At 31.6% G+C, this 17,478-nt stretch overlaps 2 protein-coding genes across 5 annotated transcripts in view; one reads left to right on the forward strand and one right to left on the reverse strand.

Annotated features, from left to right (window-relative positions):
* LOC111511929 (synaptotagmin-15) overlaps window positions 1-17,478 on the forward strand; it is a 475,338-nt gene that overhangs the window by 411,798 nt on the left and 46,062 nt on the right. The window lies entirely within an intron of this gene.
* Window positions 1-17,478, reverse strand: part of LOC111515823 (aldehyde dehydrogenase, dimeric NADP-preferring) — a 68,031-nt gene that overhangs the window by 28,060 nt on the left and 22,493 nt on the right. Inside the window, exon 1 of one of the 3 annotated variants that reach the window (XM_074175993.1) lies at window positions 2,238-2,386. The exons of 1 other annotated variant lie outside the window; for it this stretch is intronic. The gene's annotated coding sequence lies outside the window, so the exon portion shown is untranslated. Of the gene's footprint in view, window positions 1-2,237; window positions 2,387-17,478 lie in introns of those variants that run through there. One more of the 3 variants, XM_074175991.1, reaches the window with a different exon arrangement.

Below are 17,478 nucleotides of genomic sequence, written 5' to 3' on the forward strand. Positions count from 1 at the left end.
ACGAATGAGTTGCTAGATGATAATTAGCCAAAGCTCTGTTGAACTTGGTACATTTGAATGGCCCGGTAGAATAGCTGATATTATAATTTTTTTCTTGGGAATTACTGAAATCTGAAGAAAACGTTACCCAACAACAGCTCATCCAATATTTTATAGTGATCTTTATTGAAACTCTCCCAATAACATAATTTCCCATTGCAATTTTTATTCAGGTTTATGAGAAGGTCATCAATTTCAATAATTAAGAACTCTGGAAAGTGACGGCTTTATCTGCAAATAATACTATTTCAGACCTGATTTTCCGAAATATAATGATTATGTTACTTCATTTTTGATATTTTTTTTAGTCAATTGAAAGCCTTGTGATAGTATATTTTGTATTAAAAGTGTATTGAGCTCAACTATTGTGAGAGGTTTACGCATATATTGCAGACCATTCTTTTCAAAATGAAACGGTTTTTATTGAACGAATGGATACTTTAATTTCAACTCAAAAAGCAACTTACAATAATGCCTCTCAACATGGAATACGTGTGACTTCAGCTCATAACTGGGCTGTTTAGAACATGTTTATAAACTTCGTGCTCATTTCGACAAGTTATAATTTTTTTGTATTATCATAAATTTAAAGTGATTTGCTCGATAATGAGGACTTACTTGCATTATTGACTGCTAATCGGAGTCCATATTAATGAACTGCTGTCTGTTTCAACATTCCGGAATTAGAAATTTATCATATTTGAAATTGTGAGGTAACTGTCATGTCAACCTCGAAGCTCAGCCATCTACTTACTCTTAACCTGTGCATAAGGTGGGCAAAAAATGAATTTCATGAGAAATGCATGGCATTTCACACACTGGTGTGTGAAATTGTACTTTACAAACAAATATTTTTGAACTCGAAGGATATCAATTACTTTCAAAAATCGCTTCTGCAAATCTAATAGGTAGGTATACCAATTCCTGAAATAAATTTTGTTGACTTATTTCTGAAAAATTATGCTCTCAGAATACTCAAATCTGATTATATAAATGAAAGTATTGAGTTGTCTCTATAGCAATTTCCATTACATCAACTTTGAAAACAAAATCTAAGCATGGCGCAGTAAAAAGCTTGGGTTGAATTTTTGTTACTTTATTCTCATTTCATCAAAGATGTTGAGATTAAGTTGAAAGTATCTTATTTCTGGGAGAAACATCACCACATCAACCTGACAATAGAAGTAAACATCTAAGTTTCGTAAATTCAAAGTTGCTAAAAATAATAATAGATCCTATTGAATTCCATTGGATCATAATAATTTGAAAAACGAATTCAAGGCATGGCGCAAAATAAAAACAATATCGATATTTTGAAAGAATTGAAACTATATATTTTTGAAAAGAACCATCATCATACCGATGAACATTCATAAAAGTCATTGAACAAGTTTAGTAACAGTTGAAATGCAAATAAGTTATTTTTAAACTAGTTGTGTGTAAATACGGAAGGAAAACAAAATGAATACTCAAACCACAAATAAAATGATAATTGCAGGAGAATTTGCCTAAAAATGTTGCAGAATTCAATTTGACGCACCTATGCTTCGAGTACGAGTGCGAAACCTAACCTAACATTAGGTGCATTTATGATAGTAAACTTAACCTGATTCTTCCTCACATAGATTCATTCATTTATTTTAATCTGAACATGATTATTGTGAAAGAAGATATTCAGAAAGTCAGAAGGTCGCACGAAACCAATAACTAACAAAAATCAATGAAGACAGAGGAAAAGTCGCATGAAACAACTGGTAATTTAACTTAACAGAAAAATAGTAGCGAAAATATGTTTGAACCCAGTGATATTTAACTAACAGACATACCCAAATTGTAGAACTATAATATAATAGTTGGGAAAGGTTTTGGCTTTTCACTTCTTCATCTTTATACAATAAAATGTGGAAATCTTTCAAAGAAAGAAAGGAAGAAATTCATTTCAAAATAAACTCGTTACAATGAGGTGTAGATCATGCAGAGAAGTAACTTTCAGACACATACTGGATGAAATATCCCTCTTGAAACAAATACTTTTATATAAACAGTGAATTACACGAAAGAAAAATACTTTCGAAACAACTACTTTTATATGAACGTGGTATTAGGCAAAAAATACTTTTTCACATTCAGTTTGTACTCCAAACATTCGTTATGGAATCGGATCAGATTATTCACAGGGTTGTTCCACAATATTGTACCTTTTATTCCACTTGTGATACCATTTGAAATTTCAAGGACACGAGGTTACTGAACTCAAAAACAATCAATTTTTCAACTTCACTATTTTCGTACCTTTTTGAGTTCACTAACAAACAAGAAATGAAACTGATATGAACAATAAATAATATCGAAATTTTTCTCACATTTGTAATCTTTTATCAAACTAGAATTAACCACTCATGTTCGTTATCGCAATCACTGTTGTACTGAATTCATTTTTAGGTCATTCAGTAGTATGAAATGTGATGATCGGCCGATACTTGATGAAAATCCATAACGTATTCAAGAAACATCTTATAGTCGTATTTTCACGTTCAGTGAAGTCCTACAATAAAGTGTTTTTTGAATACAGTAGTATGCATCTCTACGAAAAATGACTAGGAATGTTGACGCTATATAATTCTGCTACAAAACTGGTGATGAGTATTATCGCTATTAAAGGATGAAATAACCACTTTACATAATTTTATATGTACAATTTGAAAGTATTAACTTCCGCCCTGTAACGAATTAGGTGTTACCGGTAGGGGAAAGATTATTGAAACTCTTTAAGGGCAATTAATCAACCAAAGAATCTGAATCTGGGTCTAGAGAAGAGATGAACGTCGACAAAATGATCCTAACTGCTCTGCCTTTAACATCGGATCTCAGTTCACCAATTCTTGAACCTTTTAACAAACCTAGGAGGCTAAATGGTGCAGCAAGGAAATGACTCATCTCATCGTGAAGAGCATAATCTTATGAATCTGCATTGGAATCTCTTCGGCATGTCTTCATGGCTGCCGTACAGGATAATCCAGAAGATGATCCACATGAGAGGATGATCCAGGAGAGCATCTCCTGGCTGTTGCGTGTAGCCAGACATTTGTGTTGCTTACCTACCTGACAAAGGTAATCAAAAAACTTACCTGAACGATTACTCACCAATGACGTAATCAGCTTCGTTAACTAATTTTGGTCGAGTTATTTGGGCAAGTTAAAATAGGCGTGACACACAATAATTTATAACAGTGGGATAGCTCCAAAGGTTGACCCTTTTGATTCTACCCTTTGGTAGGTCCCTCTGCACCTACCTCCACTACTCCTGTATATTCATAAGAAAAGGATTCTACGAAGTTCTTTTATGTTGGAAAGTGAAATTTTTTCAAAGCAAATATTTCATGATGGTGATTTTTTTTCGCAACAAACTATAATTTTTTCACTGCCGAATTTGCTCTGCTCATTACGCAAACGATGAAAAATCCATCGTAGCTGTCTATTCATGAGGCCAAAAGGTATTAGCCAACTTTCTTTATGTACTAACTTCGAAATTGGAATTTTTATTATTGAAAGATAATGATTTTTGATATACACAATAATCATTTTTCAAACCCACATCAGAATGGCATTAACAGACTGCCTTCTTCACATCATATCCAGAAGATGGAAAGTATATAACTGAGTGTTCAGTTGTTCAAATTGCAATATTTGCACTCATGTCATCACAAAACACTCATTCATTTTACAGTGTTTGGGAACATTTGACGTCGCAGGAATACAAGGAATACAAGAGGATTAAAAAATCAATTTCGTCGAATATTTAGGTTGTATTAGGTACTATGCGTAGTTATAAACACATCCCAAAAATAGGTACTTCATGCATTAGTTTCTTTCTTCCATTGAAACTAAATTGTATGGCATGAGTACTGCTCCTCTTAACGAGAAAATATATTACATTAAACAGTTTATATATGACACAGATTAATAATTTTTAATTACTTTATCATTATCGATCGATTTGAAAATTGATGTAGAAACATAAATTGCACGGAATATGCTGATTAATTAATTCATGTTGTCAAATCAACTCCAGAAAATATTTTTTAACTTTCTATTTTTATACAGAGTAGTCAAACAAATACGAACCAGAGTCTACATCAAGAACTACAATTTTACATTGAATAGACGAAATTTTCACCTAAAAATATTCACTGGGGCAAATCTTTTACGAACACTGGTTATTTTTTCATTAGTAATTTTTATTTTATAAATGGTTAGTACGTGCTCACCTATAGAGAACACAAAACATGTATCTTTGTTATTTTTGAGATATTTGTTATTCTTCAGATAAAATTTCAGTATCACAAAAATCGAGAGTGTATAAATTATCATGTAGGTTATGTCCGACGTTTTATATAGGTCAAACTGAAAGAACGTTCAAAGCCCGCATGAAGGAACACAAACATAGTTTTCAGAATGGAAAAATAAATTCCACATATGTCACTCACTTAATCACAGAGGGACATGAGTTCAACCATGAATTCAAGCCCCTCCATTTACAGAAAAAAGGTTTGAAACTCAACCTGTTGGAGAGTATGGAAATAAACAAATTCAAAATCTCTCAATATCTTATGAACGATCAAACTGAATTGAATAATTTTTCATTATTGAAGTATAGTTTAGTATATTTACGGTACTTATTTTATTCATCTAGGTAGTTAATCAATTTATACCTGACCTTTCCAGGTAGATTCATCCATTAGAAAGTAGGCATACGAGTAGGTAATATGTTAGAGTATAAAATGATTGTAATTCAGAAATAACTTTTAGTTTATGATTGAGAAAGCCATTGTATAACGAAAATCATACAATAAACTGTATTAATTAGTTTAAATATCGATTTACATCAAGTATCGGCCGGTTCTATTCAATTCTGTAGGAAGGTTGCAATCCCTGATATTGGTTTAGTCAATGAAATTTAGATCATATCGAATTGAGTGTATCTTACTGTGACATTTAATATGCCGTATCTAATGATCTGAATGGTTGAAGGGACAATAAACAATTTAGATAAAAAAAAGTTTTAAGCAAGAGACACAAGTCAGCTTGTATACTCCTGATCTATCTGGCACCGAAGTTTTTTTTTAATTATTTTAAATAAATTTACTTGGATTATTATTCGTTCTGTAAGCTACGTCTACGCATTCTTTTTTCAAAAAACGGGCGATATTATTGTTGGGTTCACCAAAATATTGCAATGTCCTCTAGCGGACGTTATAGTATCTTAAATTTGGGTAGACCTGATTCACAGCTTGTTTTTGTAATTTTCCTCTCTCTCTGAAACATACTTTCCGACAGAGGAATACTCAATAATCTGTGAAGCACACTGTTGAATGCAGCTTATGCTGGTAAGGATGGGTCGATTGATAGTCTAATCAACAAGTTCAAAAACATGAAAAATAGAGATGAAGGTCCCAAAAATATGAGCGATAGCTCAGTCGATTAAGAATCACCTCTGGAAGAATGTTTTTGAAGGATTTTGGTGCAGGTGAAAAATTGCAATTGTTATCAACAAAATAAGATAGTATTTAGTTTTTCGTTAATAACTCAAAAAATATCAATATTTAGGCAATATTGAAGAAAGCTAGTTAAAGAGGAATAAATTTCCGATAAAAAAGTCTCGACTTCCGAAACTCTCTCTCCATTATTTATAATTTTAATTTGACGTTGAAAATAGGGCTACAACCAGAAAGCTACAACCAGAAAATGAAAAATTGAAATATTAATGAAAGCTGAAAATTAAAAAATATTATTAACAAAAATGAAAAATTAAAATTAGAAGATTCCAAACCAAGTTACGTCACGACGTTTCGATTGTTGTTTTCATTTTTATTTTTCATTTTTGTTAATAATATTTTTTAATTTTTAGCTTTTATCAATATTTCAATTTTTTATTTCCTGGTTGTAACTTGTATGTTGTTTCTTCGTGATTTCAGTTTTTTGTTTTAATAAAATTGTTATTTTTGGTTAATCTTCTTATTTTTTTCAGGGATCTCAAATTCATTTATATTATATTAGACAATGGAAGTCCGAACTGATGAAATACACCACGAAACATTGTCAACCACTTCAAACAATAATAAATTTTTATGAACTTTCATTGCAGGATCGTATGAAGTATACAGGGTCCTGCAACAGTGGCGCGGTGTTCCATATCTCTATATAGGAAGCAGATAGGAATCTAATTTTCTATAATATTACCTTATTGCTCGAGCTCGACAAAATAAAAATATTGGCGGTCACACAGGGTGTTCGATTTTTTCTGGGCGGATCCCAACTGTGTCTTTTTAAATGGCAACCTATATTTTTTATCGCTTTTTCGGTTTCTTCATAGAAAATAAAATAAACTTTATGTATATCTGCACTTCGAAAATATTGATGGTTTTCGAGATATCTAGCATGACAGGTTTTTTTTTCCAATATTCGTCACTCAGAATATTTGAAATTATAAAGTGGTGCCAAGTCCAGTTGAAATTTTTTTTTGGTCGAATATTCTACATTGGTAACTCTCTCAAACGATATATCTGAAATCGACCTGTGAAATACAGGGTATGAAAAACCGCTTGCCAAATATTGTAAATGAAAATTTGCAAAATCTTCCTTATATTAAATGGAACACCCTGTATATTATTGATCCATAAGAAGCGCCAACGAAACCTCTACAAATTTCATTAAGTATTTTCTATGGCTAAGTTCAATAGTTTTTCTTAAATGAGCATTTCTTTCGAAAAATCGTCATTTTTTCAAAGCGAAATCCATTTGACGACTGATAAGAATATACAAAAAATACCCTTTCCTTAAAATATCGCCCATTCCTAAAATTACCTGTTGATAGATAAACAAGTTGCGAATTACACCACAAAATGGACGTTCTTGAATAGTTACAATAATGTCAAAAATCTCGGAATTTGTGCCATATTCTTTCGGTCTAAAACAACCTTTCAGCGAATGAAATATTTATTGGAAATCAAGTAGTCTGGCAAATGACAGAACAAGATATTTGGCTGCAAATGAATATTGAAATTTTTAGTCAATCGTGAAGTTGAACTGTCGGTATAATTTCATCAGAATGTTGTTATCAAAAAGTGATTTGATTGATATGATTTTCATATTAGGTGAATCAGACAGGAATTGTTTATTGGCAAGTAGAATTTATTCTCAACGGTATCCAGATAGAAGGCATCCAGATGAAAGATCTTTCCGAAAGGTCTTGGGACGATTCGTTGAAACTGGATCTATTAATTATTCCAAACATGAGCGCATCAAGCCAGCTACTAATGAAGATAATGAATTGCAAGTTCTTCTTGCTGTTGAAGAAGATCCTAGTAGGAGTCAACGACAAATTGGGGAAATAGTGGATATAAGTGAGAGATCAGTGCAACGAGTATTGAAGAAACATCGCTTGCATCCATACCACGTTCAGTTACATGAAGAACTACTGTATGCTGATTTCGAGAAAAGAGTGAGATTTTGCAATTGGGCCATGAACAAAATTCGTCGAAACGAATATTTTTTCAATAATATTTTATGGTCGGATGAATCGACATTCCATAAAAATGGATTTGTAAATCGACATAATTACCATTATTATGCGACAGAAAATCCTCACTTATTGAGACAGGTGGATTATCAACATAGGTGGTCGATAAATGTCTGGGGAGGCATCATTGGAGAATATGTAATTGGTCCATACTTTTTTGAGGGACATATGAATGGTGCAATGTATCTCAATTTCTTACGAAATGATTTACCAGGTTTGTTAGATGATATTCCTACTGACCTCCGCAATAGAATGTGGTTACAACATGATGGTGCACCTGCTCACTATTCGGCAGAAGTGAGAGATCATCTAAATGAAGTATTTCCCAATAAATGGATAGGACGGAATGGGCCTGTACGGTGGCCCGCTAGATCACCAGATTTGACGAAACTAGATTTTTTCTTATGGGGATACATAAAAAATATGGTTTACGTTGAGCCACCAACTTCTCCCGAAAATATGCGACTTAGAATAACGAATGCTTTTCGCAGCATTACACCAGCTGTCTTGCGCAGGGTAGAACAGTCTTTCAAACATAGACTTCAGCTCTGCATTCAAGAAAATGGAAGACATGTTGAACATATTTTATAAAAGTTTCATTATCAACCTTAATTAAACTCTCCCTTTTGTAGTTTTTTAATTTGCCAGTTGACAAATTTGAATATCTAGAACTCAAGCTCTGAATGAATATAATAACATGAAAAAAAATAGTTATTTATAATGTTTCTTTCTTTTAACTTGTTTGGTTTGATATTGCACGATTTATGAGTGAAATTCTGCATCCAATGAAAAAATAATTTTCCATTTAGCAAAAAGTGATAGGTACATACATTTATTTCGTTAAAAAATATTTGTTTGGACACCTTCTAATGTACAAAATTGAAACAAGATATCTTTCGTATATTTTTATCAGTCGTCAAATGGATTTCGCTTTGAAAAAATGACGATTTTTCGAAAGAAATGCTCATTTAAGAAAAACTATTGAACTTAGCCATAGGAAATACTTAATGAAATTTGTAGAGGTTTCGTTGGCGCTTCTTATGGATCAATAATATACAGGGTGTTCCATTTAATATAAGGAAGATTTTGCAAATTTTCATTTACAATATTTGGCAAGCGGTTTTTCATACCCTGTATTTCACAGGTCGATTTCAGATATATCGTTTGAGAGAGTTACCAATGTAGAATATTCGACCAAAAAAAAATTTCAACTGGACTTGGCACCACTTTATAATTTCAAATATTCTGAGTGACGAATATTGGAAAAAAAAACCTGTCATGCTAGATATCTCGAAAACCATCAATATTTTCGAAGTGCAGATATACATAAAGTTTATTTTATTTTCTATGAAGAAACCGAAAAAGCGATAAAAAATATAGGTTGCCATTTAAAAAGACACAGTTGGGATCCGCCCAGAAAAAATCGAACACCCTGTGTGACCGCCAATATTTTTATTTTGTCGAGCTCGAGCAATAAGGTAATATTATAGAAAATTAGATTCCTATCTGCTTCCTATATAGAGATATGGAACACCGCGCCACTGTTGCAGGACCCTGTATATATCAAAAGAGCTCCACGAAGTTTAAAATTCATAGGCCAATTATTTATACTTTCTATCACATTATTTATGCCAACGGAGATTGTGAAAAAATTGGTTAGTTAACAATGGAATAACTTTTTGAAAAATGGTGATAAAACTTTTTTTTCTACGGGACTCGATTCATTCATGTGTTAAGAAGATACTAGATTTTTTTATAATTTTTGAAATGACATTTTATGTTGTAAAAAAATTATTTCTTTTGATAAACTCTCTTTAGCGGCAGCGCGCGCATGCCGTAACAGCCGCACGGAACCCTGTTTTCAACGTCAAATTAAAATTATAAATAATGGAGATAGAGTTTCGGTAGTTGCGACTATTTTATCGGAAATGTCCTCCTCTTTAACGAGCTTTTTTCAAAATTGCTCAAATAATAATAATTTTTGAGTTATTGACGACAAATGAAATACCATTTTTTTATCTTTTTTTGTTAATAACAATTGCACTTTTTTACCTGTACCAAAATCCTCCAAAGACATTTTTCTAGAGGTGATTCCGAATCGAATGAGTTATAGCTCATATTTTTAGGACCTTTATCTCTATTTTTCATGTTTTGAACTTGTTGATTAGACTATGAATGATGTAGAGGATAATTATACTGTGGATGAAATGCTCAAGGCTACTTATTTGATGAGGACTAATTAGGCATCCAGATAACATCGTCATATATGTCAACCAGTTCGAATAAAACATTGATAAAATTGTGAACCTTTCTCTCGAATCAATCTGTCCTTTGGTAATAACCCTATGAGAATCCGTTCGGTATTTTTGACTTTATCGCGATCTGGCAGACAAACAGATTGAAGAAGGAGTCAATTTTATAATACTAAAGATATATTCACATTTAACATTCATAAAGCGTATTTTGTCATCATGGTCATTTCTTTGAATACTAAACAGGATTAACCAATATTCCATCGGGAAAGTTTCATCTTTCTAACACTTGAATAAATTATCAGAGAATTTTTTCCTAGGCACATTCACAATTCTTGTTAGAACAACAGTGAAAATGTAACATATTTTCAGCTATCACCGACTTTGAGTAGAAATCAATGACAATTATTTATACTCTACAATTACTGTAATGTCGTAAATTATTTATAAAACCTTGAATTGATACAATATATTGAACAGACAGCAATTAGTGAATACGACTCCATTTCAATTCGAAAACTAGTTTCAGTGTTGATATAGTGGATCACTTTGTTTTTATCCCATGAGAGTTATGAATACATGAATATAGAATCAATGGCATCTTGAAAAATGTTGAAAAATAATATGTTCATAATATTATGTTCGAAGGAAGTTAACAGAACAGAATAGACTATATTCTTCCACAACCAAAAAATTGATATATAACACGAACAACATTTTTTTTTAATTCATTCTCTTCTTCAACACCAATTGAAATTTCAACGAAAACCCAATTTCAGGCAGGATGTCCGTGAAGCATGATGTTCGAAAAGTTATCCGTTAGGTTTCAAATAGAAGAGTGAGAACCACATATCGATATCTATCATCGTTTCTAAGTTACAGCATGTTTTATATGAAAATATTTTCAAAGGATTGAAAGGGGTTATATTTTTTAGGAGTGATTAATTTTTGGGAAAGAAAGTTTTTGGCTTTCTACTACTCCATCTGATACAAAAAAAATGGATGAGAAAATCTTCCAAAGAAAGGAAGGAAGTAATCAATTTGAAAATAAGTAACGCTATACATGGATGTGTAGATCATGCAAAGAAGTAACTTTCAGACACAAACTGAAAGAAAGTCCTCCTGAAACAGCTACTTTCATATAAACATTGAATTTTTTTTTTCGTGTAATTCAATGTTTATATGAAAGTAGCTGTTTCAGGAGGACTTTCTTTCAGTTTGTGTCTAAAAGTTACTTCTTTGCATGATCTACACATCCATGTATAGCGTTACTTATTTTCAAATTGATTACTTCCTTCCTTTCTTTAGAAGATTCTCTCATCCATTTTTTTTGTATCAGATGGAGTAGTAGAAAGCCAAAAACTTTCTTTCCCAAAAATTTTCAAAGGACTATTTCACGTAGAATTCAATGGTGTGATTTTTTTTCAAATATGATATAAAAAAATACTAAATTCGAGTTTCAATTGTAATTACAAAGTTGCTTTTGTAATTACAATTGAAAATATTTCATTTCATTCTGTTCAGTAAATCAACTCACCCTTTACTCATTTGCGGGCGGTAAATCGAAAATTACAGCACACTAAAATATGTATAAAATAAACAAGCTGTGTATATTATTTTTGCCATTTCTACGAAAACTGAGAATATAATATATCCATATACAATTATCACAAAAGTAACTGTCATAATTCAAAGTCATGGCCAACTAGAAAAATACGTAATGTGCGCCCTTTTCTCGGGTTTCGCTCCGTGTTCTGTGTATTTTATCCTCATCAGGATTATTCTCACAACGTTTCGGCAAAGTCTTATTTGCCATCTTCTGGTGATGTCTGGAGTCTAGTTAAAAACTCCAGACATCACCAGAAAATGACAAATGATATTTTGCTGAAACGTTGTGAGGATAAAATACACAGAACACGAAGCGAAACCCGAGAGAAGAGCTCATCATTCTTTGTCCGTGAGAATCTTCGAGTTAACACACGCACACATATATTTCTATTTAAATTGGGTATGATAGTCAATATCGAATGGCTATAAAGAAATACTATCTATTGATGTTCAAGCTTTCGGAATGTTTTATTTTCTTTTTCAAGAATATCTAAAAATAGAAAATGGAAGCAAACAATAAATCATAAGATCAATTGGAAAAAACTCACCAAAATAAGGTTGAAAAATAAAATGGCATGAATTTACAAACATGAAGAATGATGAAAAGTGAGAAGTTTTGACAACTGTTGGACAATCTTTCACATCAACAGAGAAAATGGATCAGAAAATAATTTTGGTCTATACAAAGTTACCATGAATATAATTCCCAGTAAAAAAGTAAAAAAAAAATATATTTTCAATCTCAGTTTCAAATTCAATTGAGGAAATTTAGGGGTTGATTATTATCATTTTGTTTTTATTGTTTATTACAAAGTTAAAATGTAATTATAAATTCTGCTCAAATTTTGTATTTCTGATATTTTGTTTGAAAGAATTCAGACTTTTACTAATTTGAACCATTTCAAGCAACAATCTTTCAGTTTTATTATTTTTTAAAGATAGAATTTTGGTATTGCTGTAATCCATAACATGACCCTCCGAAATTTCATGCTCTGCCAAACCACAAGATCTTTTATCTCTACAGTTACTTTGATTTTTCTTTAGTTGTGAGAGGAGTTTCAGTTTTCGAATAGAGGCGAGAAATAGTTTTACAACACTCAATAGGAATTTTGTAATATCTCGAAATATATTGAGTCATTTGGGCGTTGAGTTAGGGATACATTGAATTGAAAAATATTGAATAAATTCATGATGATCATTATCGTTGTTTGAAAGGTAAGAATTATTACATACTTCTTCTCTATCTATTAATGAAATTTCATTATTCATATATGTGATATTAGAATTTGGTAAATAGAATCAATATTAATTCAAGACCTTGTGGATAAAAATTATCTATCAAAATATTCCTCAGTAATTTCAAATCATTTTGGACGAAAGCTGGATGAGATAACTTCTCAACTCTTCCTTTTGAAGCTAAAATTAGGTTAATTTTCATTCTCAAGGGATTTTGAGAAAAGTAACTGATGAATCTATTTCTACATATAGATTTTCTATACCACATGGTCTTGAGAACGTTACCTCGAAAACTAATAACTCTCATGTCCAGGAAAGGTAAAGATTTATCAACATTTTCCTCACACGTGAATCGTAAATGAGGATTAAAAGAGTTAAAAAATCTGAGAGAGTTATCAATTTGATTTTCAGGAAGAGCTAAGAATATAATCATTAACATATTGTTTAATCAGAGGAATATTATATTTTAAATCACTCAAAATTTTGGCCAGTGAATTATTTAGAACAAAATTACATAAAATTGGAGATAAACTTGAACCCATAGGAGTTCCAAAAATCTGTTTGAAGTATTGATTATTGAATTCAAAAATGTTTGATTGAAAAATAAATTTAAGTAAAATGAGAAAATTGTTTCCGTCTAAAGTTGTTTATTGTGTAATTTCACTCAAATGATATTCTATGCTTTGAACTATTGATTCTAATGGAAAATTCGTAAATGAAGAAACAATATCAAAACTTACAATTTCATAATGATCGCGGGTTGAAGAGAATTGTTGGTAATCCGACTAAAATGAAATGAGTCTTTACTATAAAATTCACTTTCAGTGTTATAAGATAGAGTCAACATTCCAGTCAAAAATTTTACAATTGGTCCATTGGGAAAAGATATGGAAGGGACAATAGGTCTCATTTATAAGGATGGTTTATTAATTTTGGGCAAAGCATAAAATCTGGAAGCGGTGGCATTATAGATTTCAAGTTGTTTGCCAATTATTAATGCCAAGCATTTATGCAACATATTGGCATGCATCAAATAGTTTCTCAGTGCCTTGATGACCCCACTAGAAATGAAGACCACATCAATAATATTTCCTCAAACCATAAAGAGCTAAGAAATAAAAACTCCTTCAAATCAAAGAATTTCTTGATGCAAAATGTAGATGTGTACGAATATGAATTGAATGAATGTTTCTATGTAATAATAATAATAATATTTATTTGACTACGTAACATGATACAATATGTTTGTTGCAAGTCATATTTGGCTTTACATTTAAAATGTATAAGTCAAAATTAACAAGCAAATAACAACAATCATATATGTAAAAACTCTGAAAATTAAAAAGAAGTAGTGACTTGTGTGCTACAACAAAAATGTTTTCTGAAGTCATCGACAGAATAAAAGCAATGCCTCAACAAATAATTTTTCAATTTTCTCTTGTAAGTATTCAGACTGAGTTCTTTGAAATCTTGGGGCAAAATATTGTACAGAGAGGAATCTATGGATTTTTTTGCGATAAGTGAAGACGAAATCGATTTATTCTAATGTGGTGAGCGTTTCGTGTGTTATGTTCGTGGATATGACATTGTTTGCACAAGGATGGTTTATTCTTATGGATTTCAATCAAAACGAAATGAAGAAATGAAGTTGGCAACGGCATAATTCTGAGTTTTTTGAAATATTCCAATATTAGCCAGCACTCTCAATGCCTTCTTTTGCATCCTAAATATTTGAATGGAATGACATGAATTTCTCCAATGTTGTACACCATAACTAACATGAGAGTGAAACAGTGAAAAATATAAGGTTTATAATATATTTGCACTAGTGATATACTTCAATTGGCGAAGAACAAATAGAGAACCCGACAGTTTTCTCTTCAGTTGAGAACCAGTGTGTAGACCAGTTGAGTCTATTATCTAATGTAATGCCCAGTAATTTGACTTTATTAGTTTCACAATTAGAGATAATCTGATTATTAGCAGAAATCTGGATGTATTGTGTCTTCTGACCATTCAGTTTCAGCTTATTAGATAGAAACTACTAATTGGCACTATTAGATACCTCAACATCCGACAGAATGAGAGTGGTGTCGTCCGCAAAGTGAACCGATTCGAACGGAAACATATATTTGCACAAGTCATTCACATAAATGACAAATAAGAGCAGGCCCAAAACAGATCCTTGCGTAATTCCATGCTCAATAGTTTGAAAGTTTGATAAGGTACCATTGAGCATCACTGCTTATTGACGATTAGTGAGTTAGGTTCTTATCAAGTAAGCGGAATACCTCTAACTCCGTAACGCAGTGTGATTGCCCTGCTCAAGTTCCAGACATGCCAGACACGACGTCGAACACTGCATCTATTGTTGAGCGCGACTTTCTGAAACCATATTGGGAGTTGTTATTTGTTAATGTGTCTGCTATCTCATGGTTTCTATTTGTGACGTATCCTGTATCATGAGATAGACTCCAAATCACGGTTTTTACACTATTTGACTCAACCAAAATTAGTAGGTAATTTCAATTTCATCTGGACCCATATGTATTGACACATTTCAAGCACTTTCAGTGATAAAATATATTTTTCCAGCAACTTTAGTTGGTGAAAATAGATATACTGTTTGTATGTATTCATTTCTCGAAAGTTCAGAAATTATAAAAAAATTAGAAACCCCTATCATTTTTATTAACACGAACTGTGAGGAGAAAATAATCAGAAGGATGACTGTTACAAATGATTTTCAACTCTTACCTTCAACTTTCTTTCTGTAGGAACCTTCAAAATTTTAACATCGGTGCGTTATTTGATGAAAGCGCCCGTGTCTTGAGTTTTATCGGTCTTTCCAGCACAACAGCATTACTTTAAAATTCCGTGGTGTTGAAATATAACAAACAAATCATTCACAAATTTTACTTGTAGGTATATGATTGACTCCGAACTATCGCGACTGTTGACCTAAAGAGTGATTATCAAACTCATAAACACACAGAATGAGACCGTTAATACGTGGTGAGCGAAATAATTATGAAAAGTAAATTTCGAACACTAATTGCATAAATATGCATTCGAAAGTTAATATAGACTCTAATTTTCATTACTTGTAGGACAGACAAATTAACAAATCACATTCAGTTGATGAGCGAAAACGCCACAGTTTGGTGACAATCTTTGAAATATTTTAGATTGAGTTGAATGACCAAAATTGAAAAATCATTACTTTTTTCGCCACAATAAATATATTATGAATTCAAATCAATGAGAGGCTGTAGAATATTCAATGGTTTCCAGTTTCATAAAGCCGATGAAAATTGAAATAACATCTGGAATAATTCAAACCAGATCCAAAAAGTGAAACATCATGATCCAACCCTAAGAGCGTTCTTATGATTCGTTCTGGTTCTGACAAAAGTTGTTAGATTGAGCCACGGATGCATTATTGGACTCGACTATCGTTAAAAGACGAACCCGAATATGAATGAGTAAAAAGATCTCCTCCTTCGAAGACATCTTCTATAAGATCAACAAAAGACTTGAAATATGATTTCATCGAAAAACATGGTTCCAAGAGGCAAAACCAAGCTTCGACATCTACCGCTAACGAGAATCGTTTTTTGTCTGCTTACTTTAAAGAATACCAGCTAGCCGACTCGGCTCACTCAAAAGTATATTCACTATTATAAATTTTGATTTTGAAATCTAACTAAAAACCTTTACCTTCAAAATCATTCACTACGTAAAACAGAACCAACTCATACCTTTTACTGTTTTTTTTTTGAGTATATACAACCTTCTGAAAAATAAACAAAGTTGAATCAATAGAGAATCAGTTGAAGTTGAAGGGCAAACAGAAAAAGTTATATAGGTGAAACCACAATCCCCCTAGATGTGAGAAAAAAAATGAACATTGTGAACATATATTGCGAAGACATATGGCAGGATCGGGAATAGCGGAGCATATGGAGTGAAACAAAAATTATCATCAAAATAACTCTGAAGGAAATTAGGAAACTCAAAGAATCCACATATTTTCTTTTAGCAGGTTACACGTTTATTTCAAATAGCTATCTGGAAATGGATTGTACCTGGTTACCATCACTAAGAAGAGTTGTTGAAAACGGATATATGAACCACAACTAAATTCTCAAAATACATCCTGTGTATGTATTCATATAGACTATTGCATTTGACATCTGGATATTTGATTTTTTGGCGTATGTCAAAAAAATTAAATGTCCAGATGTTCAAGCGTCTATGTGAAAAATTAGTACTCAGCGTTTGAGCCTATATATATATATATATATATATATATATATATATATATATATATATATATATATATTTATATATATATATATATATATATATATATATATATATATATATATATAAATATATATATTGTGTTTTTTATTAATATTGTTAATTTATTTGGTACCTACTATAATTACTCAGATTATTACTTCGTTTTCATAAGGCCCACCTAATGACTACAACGATTAGGTAAATTACGATATGGCAAAGTTTTAATGAGATAAATAAAAAATATGTATGAATATTTTAACTAATTGTACTAAGAATTTTTCTTTCATTCCTAACCCTCTCAAAAATTAATAAGCACGCCCCCGATTTGCTGTCAACTAAGCTTACTTCTACTCTCAATCATTATTGGTTTTAGTATAGAGTGTTTAATTTTCAGGCAATATTTTTTTCTCGGTCCTACCTGAAAAGACTCTCTGAAAATAGAAAAAAAATCTTGTT

The sequence above is a fragment of the Leptinotarsa decemlineata genome, unplaced genomic scaffold (assembly GCF_025532065.1).
Source record: "Leptinotarsa decemlineata unplaced genomic scaffold, Ldec_3_MD MMD2_tig00001393_RagTag_RagTag, whole genome shotgun sequence".
NCBI classification, from domain to species: Eukaryota; Metazoa; Arthropoda; class Insecta; order Coleoptera; family Chrysomelidae; genus Leptinotarsa; species Leptinotarsa decemlineata.